Consider the following 13,187-nt stretch of genomic DNA (forward strand, 5'->3'; position numbering starts at 1 on the left):
CACTGTGCTGATACCTAGGAACTCTTAAGCTATTTTCATTTCTTGTTGCATAATTATGGTGGTGTCTATTCACATCAAATTGTTCAATGTTAAAGTGTACATATACAACTGTGAAATAAATATAGAGAGCTGGGAATGTCATCACTCTCATTTTTTTTAAACAAAGGTTTGCAGCTTTCTCGGTATTCTGCATTGCATAGGAGCCTCATTATCTTTTTTTGCAACCTGAGAATTTTAATTGTCTCAGGATTATTTCCCCAGATCATAACACCGTAACAAAAGAGGCTCTGTACATGAGCATAATAACCTTGAGCAATATTTCAACTCCTACACATGTTCTCAACCTTCTAATATGATGATTCCATGTCAGGTGTCTGTCAATCCAGATACCAAGAAACTTGATTGCCACAGGACAGCTACTGGAATCATCATTTTTTCTAAACGTGAAATAGATATCACTAATTTTGTCCTCATTCAATGAAAGGTTATTCGCCGAGCACCAACCTTTTAAATCAGTTGTGAAATTGGATAGAGCATTTTCAACTTCAGAATTTGTCTTACCTTCAACCTTTAAGCCAAAATCATCAGCAAACAAAAATCCAGAATTAGATTAACTTGCAATAGAGTCAGGAAGATCATTAATGTATATATTGAAGAGTATAGGTCCCAATGAAGACCCTTGAGGTACTCCATAACTTATGTGTCGACCTTTAGAAAGACTACTATTTGTATACACAAATTGCGTTCTATAGCTCAAGTATGATAAGATAGTTTTAACTGAGGTTGTATCTAAACCATAATGTTTAAGTTTATTGCACAGAAGTTTGTGCTCTACAGTATCGAATCCCTTTGTCATATCGTATGACCTGAATCCAACACTCGACCCCTGATTCAAATCAGACACAACAGAGCTGATAAGAGAAGAAACTGCATGACTAGTTCCCCTCCCTACCTGGTCTCAAGCCAAACTGAGTTTCAGTCAACAAATTGTTTCTTTCAAAAAACTCAGAGAGTTGATTATGCATCAGAGACTCGAATAACTTGGAAGAAATAGGTACAATATGTATTGGTGTATAGTTATTTAAATGCTTTTTGCTTCCCTTCTTGGAAATAGGTAATACGTTCACATTCCTCAGCTTACTTGGATACACGCCTTTATGAATACACTCATTGAACAAATATATATAATATACCTCACATATATAACGAGAAGCTATCTTCAATATCAAACAATTAATATTATAAATGTCGTAACATTTACTATTGCTTAAGCAACATATATTTGAATACATAGTTTCCACCGTTACATGATTAAATTTGAAAAGTCTCTTAGAATTGGATTGACACTTATTAAGGTAATATCTGCTATCCTTATCACTTACATGTATGTTTTTGCTTATCATATTTATATTATCTATGAAAAATCATTGAAGACTTCAGAGCTATGCTCACTCTGGAAGACTGCAGCTTTAGAGTCCTTATTAGAAATTTTATTCACAACTCTCCATAGTTCCTTATTTTTATTTAGAGACTTACCATCATATGATGACTTATCAAACATATGACTCACTCTGTATATAAAGACACCAAAACCAATAAGTCAAGTCTATGTCACCAATAAAATATTAGTTAATGGAAGAAATAAATTGTGATTATTCAAAATGGACAATATTATGTATTTTATTATTATCAAGAAATAATAGTTGCGTGAATGATAAAGTCTAGCAAATAGTATTAATAATGTATATTGATCTTTTATTGTATTCCGTATTATAGTTTCTACTATTGTTTTCAAGAAAAATGTAAATTTGTTTTGCAATATATTTTGGTAAGCTCAGATATTTTAGGGCTGTTGTACACTGTGTAAATTTTAGACTACCTACATCTACAATTCTATTTATAGGGGTAGCTCTGTTGTAAAAATATAATGGTAGATTACATAATAGATAGCCATATTGAATCCAACGAAATGATGCTACAAATAAAACTCAAGATTGTCCAATAGAATTTTGTGTAAACTTTCTTTTATATCTTTTATATTTGATAAAATTGTTTATATTTTTGTATAAAAATATATTTCAACTTTTTATATTTGATGAAATTTTCATTTATCAACTTCAATTATTATAGTCAGTTATTAGTTCAGTTCGTTAGTTTTATCATGTGTTATAACATTTTTTGCATTGAAAAACAAATTTATATATATGGGGTGTACTGTAGTTCTTTTTATTATTTGAATAGTTCTCGTGAACAAGTAGGTAACTTTTTTATGCAAACAAAGGCGTTTTCAGTTAATAATATATAATTATATTTATTATTCGTATAGCATGAGGGAAATCACGTCAGTTTTCTTTTATCAAATCAAATCAAATTTTATTCTTACAATTTACAAATAATACAGTACAGTTACAGTACATTTATATATACCTTTACGTTATGAGAGACTCACATGTAGGCTTAAGCCTGCGTGTTTGTGAGGGCCTGGCGTAATTCGCTGAATTTGAAATCGATAAACTAAATTATGGAAATTGATATTATAAACTAAATTGAGAAAATACAGATTAAAAAAAATGATATGAGTAAATGTTGATATTATAGGAAGAAAACAAATAATTGGCTGCAGAAACAGCCAGTTATAATTAATGACTAAAAGTTAGTAAAACTAACTTTATTTAATTGTAAAAGGAAATACTGTCAAACATCTGTCTTTGTCATTTGAACATAATTGATACAGTCATATTCAGGGGGGAAACTAATCATTCACAAGAAGTTGATGGGAAAATTTCAAATTGCAGTCTTCAAGTCACTCAGCCACTGTAGGGCATCTGGAGTTAGATTAAGCGGACCTGGTTGAAAGCTGTAGATTGTGCAGTCACCTGCTAAATGATGCAAAGTTTGAATTTGGCTGCATTCACAGTCTGCATGTATAATGAAGAGACAGACTGTCCCTGTTCAGTGCGAAGGGCCGCTTGTTTTGTAAAACAGTCAATGCGACCTCAAAAACCTTATAATTTATCAATGATTTTATAGTTTTATAGGTATATTCTATTCTGCTGAATAGTGAAGCAAGAAATTTGATCAAAATTTACAAAATTCTGCAATTAAAAAATTGATTGAAATAAACTAATAAGACTCAAGTGAATCTCTCACTTGAAATTATTAAGAAAATATCATATCACGTTTGTCACCTGTTTACGCCTACGCGTGTGTGCACAGTTTCTTAAAAAAACATGTTTGAGGTTTTTACTACAATACGAATAACATGTGGGAGGAATTAAGAGAGCTACGTAGTATCCAGTGACCATTCCTACAGCTGATTATTCAATGTATTTTGTATTATGTATTATTGTTGGGGTATTATCTCTAAATTTCTATACAATGGAGTCAAAATAGCTTGTTTTACTTACCAATTTGAATTGAGTTGCTCAAGTATAGTATCCAGATCAGCGGCTGGCGCATGACCAGTGGTGAGGAACTCCTGCTTAAGTGCCTCTTCTGCAGTCATTCTATGTCCTAGAACTAGTTGTAGCAGACTCTCTATGAATGACACTGCTGTAGGGATAAATACAATCCCAAAAATACGTTTTTCAAGCGTATTGAATTGTTATTTCTCTAGTTTCTTGAAAGCACCATAGTAGCGTGATTCTTTGGCCTCTGGCCAATCCTTATCGCTAAAAAATCCACAACGTTTGCATATTTTGTCCATCTGATCGTAATTTTTTATCCCTTTAAAAAGACCTGGTTTCCTGGTGAAAAATTCAGCAGAAAGGAGGCCCATAGATCGACCTTCTCGTCATAATTGGTACATCCAAGAAGAGATTCTGGACATTTATACCATAGGATGTTAACCATACCATTGGGACTGTTCTTCAATCACTACAGAGCATTCAAAGTCACCAATTTTTATAATTCCTGCATTCGAAATGAGTATATTGCCGGTTTGATGTCACGGTGTATAATTCTAAGACGGTGCATTGCTGCGACTTCAGTGAAGTATTGTTTTAGCATATTTTTTATGTGACACACTGAAAAATTGATTCCCTTGTTATAAAGAATCTTCTTCACATCAGCTGTAGAAAGTTCTAGAATTAGCCCGATAAATTCATCTTCGCTTTTCACAAGCTCAATGGATTTAAGGAAGTTGGTCTCATCATCCTTATGGTTGTTCGGTACACTATTTTTTTTATTTTAAATTGGATAATCTTTTCAATATATAATTGTTAAGCTCATTATAAGAGTGAGAAAAAGTGGCAACTGACATTTTTAAGTGGTCTAATAAGCGAGTTATGGGTTGTTGAAGTGCTAAATTTCCAGATTCCGTTTTCTTTCCAGATCATAAACGGTTTCGACTATATTATTAGAACTCCTCTTAAAAATTCAAAAAATGTATCTCTCCAAACTAAAACATTTTATTCCCCATATCGTTCATAAATAAAAAAGTAACATTTTTTGTAAATTCGAAAACTTGTTTATTTTGGCATTAATCGCGAAAAAACGCATATTAGAACAAAGCCAATGATACACTGAATGTATTAAAGAAAACTCAAATGGAAAATTCGAAACCGTTTATGATCTGGAAAGAAAACTGAGTTTAGCACTTCAACAGCCCATAACTCTCTTATTAGACCACTTAAAAATTTCAGTTGCCACTTTTTCTCACTCTTATAAATGATCCTAACAATTTCAATTTTCAATTTCAATTTATTTATTCACACACACACACACACACACACACATAAGATACATCAATATGAAATAAAAATTAATTACATCAATAAGAAAACATTACAGTATAAGATAAATAACATAAATATGAGAACACATTACAATATTAGAAGGCAATTCATACATGTTATGTGGTGAAGAAGGGTAGAGGATCAGAAGTTCTTCCAACTATGGCTATCCATGTCATAGGAAGGCTTTTGATCCTTGGAATTTTTGGAAAGGATTGGGAAAGGGATGTGATAGAGCACAAGTAGGGGAAGTGAGCGCACTAATCAGAAAAGTTCTCTGTTAACTTATTATAGTTCTCAAAGGTAGAAGAAGTAGTTAATTTTGATCCAAGCATTGATATCTGTTTTTACTTTTTTTGTTATCTTGGCACAGCTAATAATTTGTTCAGGAATTTTATTTATAATTTTAGTGCTTAAATATATGAGTTGTCTTCTAATATTTTCAATGTTAGTATGATAGATCAGGTACTTATTTGAGGTGGGTCTTAAATTGTATTGATTATTGATAGTATTATTAGTGCAAATGAAATTATTTTTATATTTAAATATATACTTCACTACATTCATTACATACAACTGTCTGTCAACACGTTAAACTCTTCAAAAGTCAGGTTGGTTGGGAAAAGTCTAGGCTTATTTAAGATTGTTTTAATGATTGATTTTTGAATTATGAAAAGCTCTTCAAGTGGGAATTATAACAGCCCCCTCATACTGAAAAACCATACTGAATTATGGACTGTACCAGTGCAAAGTATACCATTTTAAGATGACTTGAGTTTAGAATTTTTTTTTGCTTCGTAGAATTTATAAGAAAGATATCTGATTCTTTTGCATAAAAATTTGATATGGATGTCCCATTTCAAATATTCATCTATTATGACGCCTAGATATTTTGTGCTTGTTACTCTTTTTATTATGGGACAAGTGCAGTTATTGAAGTTCATGTTGCAGTTTGAATGTAGTCTCAGATTCATATTTTCGTCGGGTTTACCAGTTGTATTGAGTGCAAAGGTGATGTAATTGGTTTTATCAATGTTCAAGCTCAAAGTGTTTTTGTCTAACCATTTTTTAATGAGAAAACAATTCTGCTCTGCAATTTCATGAGCCTCGATCCACGATTTTCCATAGAAAACAGCTGCAGTGTCATCTGCGAATGATATAGTTGTTGAGTTTTTTAGTTTCAGGCTCAGTAAATCATTCACATAAATAATAAAAAGGATTGGTGAAAGTACAGTTCCCTGAGGCAACCCGTAAGAGGTCATTTTAGAGGTATCAGTACATCCATTTATTGTTAAAGACTGTGTTCTATCTCTCAAATAGCTTTTAATTAATTCTAGAAAAATTCCCCTGAAGCCATATTTCTCGAGTTTATTGTAAAGGGAGTAATGTGGAATAGTATCAAAAGCTTTTTTGATATCCAAGAAAACCGCTATAGATTTGTAATTGGAATTCAGGTTTTGTGAAACAGTATTAGCAAATTTAATTAATACATCTTCCTTACTCTTCTCAGCCTGAAATCCAAATTGATTTTCATTTATTATTTTATGTTTGCTCAAAAACAAGACTAATCTCTTCTTTATAATCATTCCATAATTTTTGCCAGATTACTGATAAGACTGATTGGTCTGTAATTGCCAGGATTTGATGGATCTCCTTGCTTGAAGAGAGGTTTAATTTTGGCTTTTTTGAAGTATTTGGGGAAGTAGCCTTGCTCAAAACATTTATTAAAAATCGTGGCTAGTGGTTGTGAAATAGTGTGGCCTATTTGCTTGAGTACTGTGTTATTGAGATTATCCATTCCTGGGGCGCAATTATTCTTCAGCTCTTTTATTGTCTCTTCAATTTCTTTAGAATCTGTTGGTCTCATGAAGAAAGAATTCAGTAGAGGTGTTTCGGTTATATCGTTGTTGTGATCAAAGTTGGGAGAATTCGCTAGTTCATTGTTGAAAGCTATAGCCTGTCTTTCACCAACATTGGTAATGTGGTCATTCAGCCTGTTGGCCTCAACTCTGACCCTGTTACACTCCTTTTTTCCTTCCCCGATTGCCTCATTAATACTCCTCCAAAGCTTTGAACTATTGTTTTGACATTGCTCTATTTTAACTTTATAATATTTCTCCTTCGCTTCACTTATGAGCCTATTCAATGTGTTCCGATAAATTCTGTATTCATTTATTGAATCAGCATTTGCAGGACCTTTCCTTATTCTATCATGCATTCTATCCCGTATAGTAATTGATCTTATTATTCCTTGCGTTATCCAAGGCTTCAAAGGGCGATTTCGGCGAGGAATGTTTATCTCAGTTTTGACTGAATTAATAATACCATTTAACCGTTCCACAAACTTTTCAACAAGTATATCCATATCTTTATTTCCAAAAATTGTATTCCAGTTTTCTTTTTCCAATTTTTCAGCAAGAAGTCTGTAGTTGTATGATATTTTTATGCTGTTTGCAGGCATATTTCTATTTGAAGTGGTTTCGGGATTCCGTTCATTACCTAAATGTAATAGAACCGAATAATGATCCGTTATTGTTGTCTTGAAGATGTTCCCAAAAATATAAAGCTGAAATTGCTATTTGTGTTTTTGAAAAAGATATGATCTATGCACGATTCAGATGTGGTTGATACTCTAGTACTTCCATTTATATGAGATTTAAAGCCTTTGCTCATTAAAATATGCATGTATTCCTGAACCTGTATACTAGTTGATTGAATATTTATATTTATATCACCAACCATACAAACACTCATTGAATTGGGTATATTGTCAAGGAAATGGTTTAGGCTGTTGACAAAATTCTCGGTGTTATGATTACTGGGTGATCTATAAATTCCTATAACTCTGAACATTTTATCATTTGGTGTTTTCAAGTCCAAGCACAACGAGTTTGTATCAACATTGTCACAAGCGATCACACTGACATCAATATTATCTCTAATATAAATGCACAGACCGTCGCATTTTTTAATTTTCGAATATTTATTTACTTCGGTGTAACCTGGGATCTTGTAAGTAAATGGAATGTTCTCGGTTAGCCAAGTTTCAGTAATAGTTCTTATTACATGGATATCTGTTTTTAAGCTGTTTATACAACAGATTAACTGATTGAAATTTGCATGAAGGCTGCGGATATTGGTCGAGAAGATATTTAAGAATTCTATATTTTTTCCATTTATTGAAGGAACATAATTGATATACTCATCGATTTCAGGAGTGATGTTATCAATTTCCAGCAAAGTAAGAATTTCATCAATATCAGTCATGATCAAGTCTGTTATCAAGCATGCATAATCTATCCCTGTTCCTCTTTTCAATATCAGTTTCATTTGTTGTTCTTAATTTATCAATGAGTTTGTCTATTGCATCTTTTTCTACACTCGTAGTTAAATATCTGAAAGTATTGGTGTGGCGTGAAAGAGCAACTATTGCATGTTGGATACTGTTATAAATGTCTCTGTTCCGGTAATCTATTCTAATTAATACTACGTTTTTAGATGTTAGTCCTTGCGCTTCGTGAATAGTATGAAGTTTCCATCCTTTCCAAGTATTTTCTCCCCAATTTAGTGCTTCAGCTACTCTTTGTTTCTCCTCCTGTGTGAAGGTCAAAAAAAGGGTCTCCGAGAATATAAAATGATGTTCACCTAATCTGTGTGCCGGAAGTATGGATGAGATTTTACTATTTAGCGTAGCGATGATGTTATAGTGGGGGGGGGGAGTGCATAGCGGGCATCTGCGCGTTTTTGAAAGGTTTGCATACGGCTCACACAAGCAGCCACACATTTCATGCCATTTCGTTTCCAAGCAGCTTCTCTCAATGTAAGGTAACTGTTGTCAGTCACCAACTACAATTATTTATTGTGCTTTACTCAATTCAGCTATGTAACCAATGTAACCAGCATGCATTAATGATACTTCATCAATGAAAACTCTTTCATACGTTTTTTCACCCGAGCTATTTATAATGTAAGATCCCACAGTTCTATAATCTAAGTTTATGCTCCTTTCATCATCGATATCATGCATCCTAACCACTTCACGAATAGATTCTATGCCAGCTCGTGTTTGACTAAGGACAAGGTCTCTTCCAGGATTATGCTTAGAAACTATGAAGTAGGATTTCCCACAACCAGGTACTCCGTCATACCACTTAATATTGGGTAACTTACAATCCTTAAAGTTTAATTTATTTATATTCGCTAATAATTTGCCATTAAGCATAAGTATTGTATCTTTGGTCACCAGGACGTATCTTTCCATAGTTTCAAATCTTGATTGGTGGGGCTGGAATTTTACGTACTTCCCTCCCTCTTCCAAGCAAAAACCCGTTGTGTAAACTAAGCTTGTTCTGAAAAGAAATCGCTTTATTGTATTATCGTAAATATTCATACTCCCTTTCAAAACATTCATAATTTCGCCATTCGAGCTTGCAATGTTGGATTGTGTTATTGTTGAGAGAAGTTGTTTGTATATCTTCGCATTTTCTGTATCAGTCTTTTGAATAATGTGACGAAGTTCTATCATAGAGTTTAAGTAAACTTCGAGTTTTGTATAGCCCGGGAAAAATCCTAATGGGGTTTCAGGTGGACATTTTGAACTATCAGAAGCATAAGGGATGTTGAGGAATTTAAGTTCACAATAGCCACGGTACGCGAATACAAATCTAAGACTATCCGCCTCCAGCACATTACTCAATAGACTAGTGGCAGTCATCCCAAGAAAATCATTGAAACAATCAACACCAACAATTAATGGATAATTTGTTTCAGCCCATTTTGAAAATTGAAAAGAAGTTGAGCTCAATTTCTTTGGTACATTCTATCAATAATAATGGATTATTATTTACAAGATTTTGAAAGAGTTTTATATTAGTATTTTTTAATTGGTCAAGTTGTATCCATTCTTCATGTGTAAATTTAGTTTTTCTCGTCAGAGCTGCGAAATCCTTGGATGTTTTAAAGTTACACTTACTTAATTTAACAAAACTTATCATTACATCTACATGTTCACCAAAATTATATACAAGATTTACTCTACTTTTAGGAGTTCTACAGGTTGAGTTGAATATTTCTATACGATTTAGAACTTGGGCGAGATCTACATTTTGGGGCTCATAACTCATGGAGCTATTGCTAATTTTTTTTATTTATCAATTTATTAATTATTTTTTTAAATACCATAATCTGTTTTATCTATGATTTGTTGTAACGCTTTTCGGTAGGTGGGGCAATCTTTATCATTTGCTTTATGGTTGTGATTTTTTCATTGTTCGAGCAGTTTATGCAGCATGGACTTTTTTCTTTGTTTGGGCATTCCTTGATGTCATGACCCTTAACGGCACAGTGTGCGCAAGTACTTTGGCTATCAGGACAATGTTTACTTACATGGTTCAGTTTCTGGCACTTAAAACACCTTGAAACTGCTGTATAGTCTAGAACACTACAGGAATTCCAGTCTATAAGAATTCTCTGTTTGTTTATCATTTCCTTCCTAATTTCACCCGAACATTCAATGACCCAGTGGACAGTTTTCTCATTTTTTGGCCCTAGCTTAAATTTTGGCTTAAAGTTTGTGCAGAATTTTTTTTTATCCATTAAGGAAAAGTAACGCTCATAAATTTTCTCAGTTAATTCATTGATTTCCATATCACTACAAACATTGTAAATTATTACTTTTGGCTTCCTGATTAGTGGCTCACTTACCTTTATTTCGTTTTCCTGCAATATTTTATTACTCAAAAACTTATCTTTTTCAGTCTTAGGGTCTAGCACTTGTTCTTGCACTTGCACTTGGTCTTGAGATTCTGTTCTCTACTAATGTTCTTTTTCAAAATTTTTCGGATATTTTCACTGCTCTGTTTCTCGTCTGTAGTCTCGTTCTCCGGTTTCACAATCAAGACGTTCTCTTTTGGCGTGATTTTCCTGACCTTGGGCTCTGTTTTGGTTGGTTTGGCTGCTGGTTGTACGGCTGCTTCTCCGGTTTGGCCAACGGCATCAGCTGCCTTCCTCCTAGTCGGTAGTTGGACCACCTCCGCGAAAGATTTTTTTGCATTTTGACCGTTGGTCATCCCCACCGCAAGCTTCGCAACACTTTGTTCAATTTTCTCAATTCTCTCGTAAATTTTTGCGTCGGACTCCGCAACATTGTACCTGGTTTCCGCTCTTTCTGTGATAATACAGTCTATTGCACAGTTTAACAAAATTATCATAATCCTCTCTTGATAATTTCCTTTTCACGTTGTAAACTTCCGTTCCCCATTTCAAGAATTCTTTTTGCACATTTTTAAAGTTTTTTATTTCACATTTGAAACTTTTTTCGCTCGTAATGTTCACAATGTCATTTTCCTCATTTTCATTTTCTACTTTCGATGGCGAATGAAACAGATCACTGTCCTCGTATTCTGGCTGTAGATTACCCGGTAATGCAACTGGGTCACCCATTTCGTTGTTTGTTGTTTACAAAACAAGAAAGAGGAAACGTAGCATTGTTCACTAACAAAATCGTTGATTTGGCGAATTTCACTTTAAAAACTATCAATTTTTGACACTGGCTATTGCAAGCTCGGCGTATTTTTGTTCCACTTTTTCACTATTACACTATTGACTACTGTATAAGCCTACTACGACTGCTAACTAAAAACTATGTTGACTCTACGACGTCTGAACTAGAACTGAGGTGAGTTCGGAATGAACAATTATATTAAATAATATTATCAAATTTAAATTTTTAAAAAATGTACCGAACAGCCTTGCAGTTGCAGAAAAGCAGTTGCAGAGCTTTTATGTCAAGTAAATCAATAGAGTTCATTTCTCTGAAAGTGTCATGGCGAGCTCTTTTGAATGCGAAATTGGGGTTATCTCTGTTTTTCCTCAAAGTAACTTTTAGAACTTCACCATACCCATGACCTATTTTCCCAATAATTTTGTATTTGTTGATTGAAGCTGAAGAAATTTGAGATACCAATTCGTCACTGGCAGGAGATGAAGCTTCTATTTCCATTTTATAAAAAATTATCTCCAGTCGATTAAATTTTATTGAACTCAGAAATCACAATGATAAAGACAAAGTTGATAATTGATTCGATTCATTACAATTTCATAAAGTATGAATAGGTGTTGAAATCTGTACGGTGTCCGAGATTGATGAACATACAGTAATCAAAGTTATTGATAGATTTAAAACACTACAAAAAACAACTTCAAGTGCTTGACAATAGCTGAATTATGATTTTCCAATTTTCTCACTTTTTTCGACAATAAAATTGATAAAGCTCTATTTAAAATAGTATCTGCTTCAAATATATTTGAACTTGGATACAAGTCAAAATGATACCGATGTTACAAAAGACAGGCTACCCAACAGTAGTTTAAGCTTCATTAAAAGGTATTCTCCTTCAAAGTTTTTAACAACCAAAGTTCTTCAATTGCACAAATTAAATTTTTTACGGCTGTTCGGTTCACCTTTTTATTTTTATTTAAATTGGATAATCTTTTTCAATATAATTGTTAGGATCATTTATATAAGAGTGAGAAAAAGTGGCAACTGAAATTTTTAAGTGGTCTAATAAGAGAGTTATGGGCTCACTTCCCCTACTTGTGCTCTATCACATCCCTTTCCCAATCCTTTCCAAAAATTCCAAGGATCAAAAGCCTTCCTATGACATGGATAGCCATAGTTGGAAGAACTTCTGATCCTCTACCCTTCTTCACCACATAACATGTATGAATTGCCTTCTAATATTGTAATGTGTTCTCATATTTATGTTATTTATTTTATACTGTAATGTTTTCTTATTGATGTAATTAATTTTTATTTCATATTGATGTATCTTATGTGTGTGTGTGTGTGAATAAATAAATTGAAATTGAAATTGTTAGGATCATTTATAAGAGTGAGAAAAAGTGGCAACTGAAATTTTTAAGTGGTCTAATAAGAGAGTTATGGGCTGTTGAAGTGCTAAATTCAGTTTTCTTTCCAGATCATAAACGGTTTCGAATTTTCCATTTGAGTTTTCTTTAATACATTCAGTATATCATTGGCTTTGTTCTAATATACGTTTTTTCGCGATTAATGCCAAAATATACATGTTATCGAATTTACACAAAATGTTACTTTTTATTTATGATCGATATGGGGAATAAAATGTTTTAGTTTGGAAAGATACATTTTTTGAATTTTTAAGAGAAGTTCTAATAATATGGTCGAAACCGTTTATGATCTGGAAAGAAAACGGAATCTGGAAATTTAGCACTTAAACCCATAACTAGCTTATTAGACCACTTAAAAATGTCAGTTGCCACTTTTTCTCACTCTTATAGCTCAACAATTATATATAGAAAAGATTATACAATTTAAATAATAAAAAAATGTACTGAACTGCCTTGATAAAAATTATAACTGAAATTAATTGAGATAGAATAAATTATCCTAGACTGGAGCTTGACAATACTTCA

This window comes from Nilaparvata lugens, chromosome X, assembly GCF_014356525.2.
Source record: "Nilaparvata lugens isolate BPH chromosome X, ASM1435652v1, whole genome shotgun sequence".
Classification (NCBI taxonomy): Eukaryota; Metazoa; Arthropoda; class Insecta; order Hemiptera; family Delphacidae; genus Nilaparvata; species Nilaparvata lugens.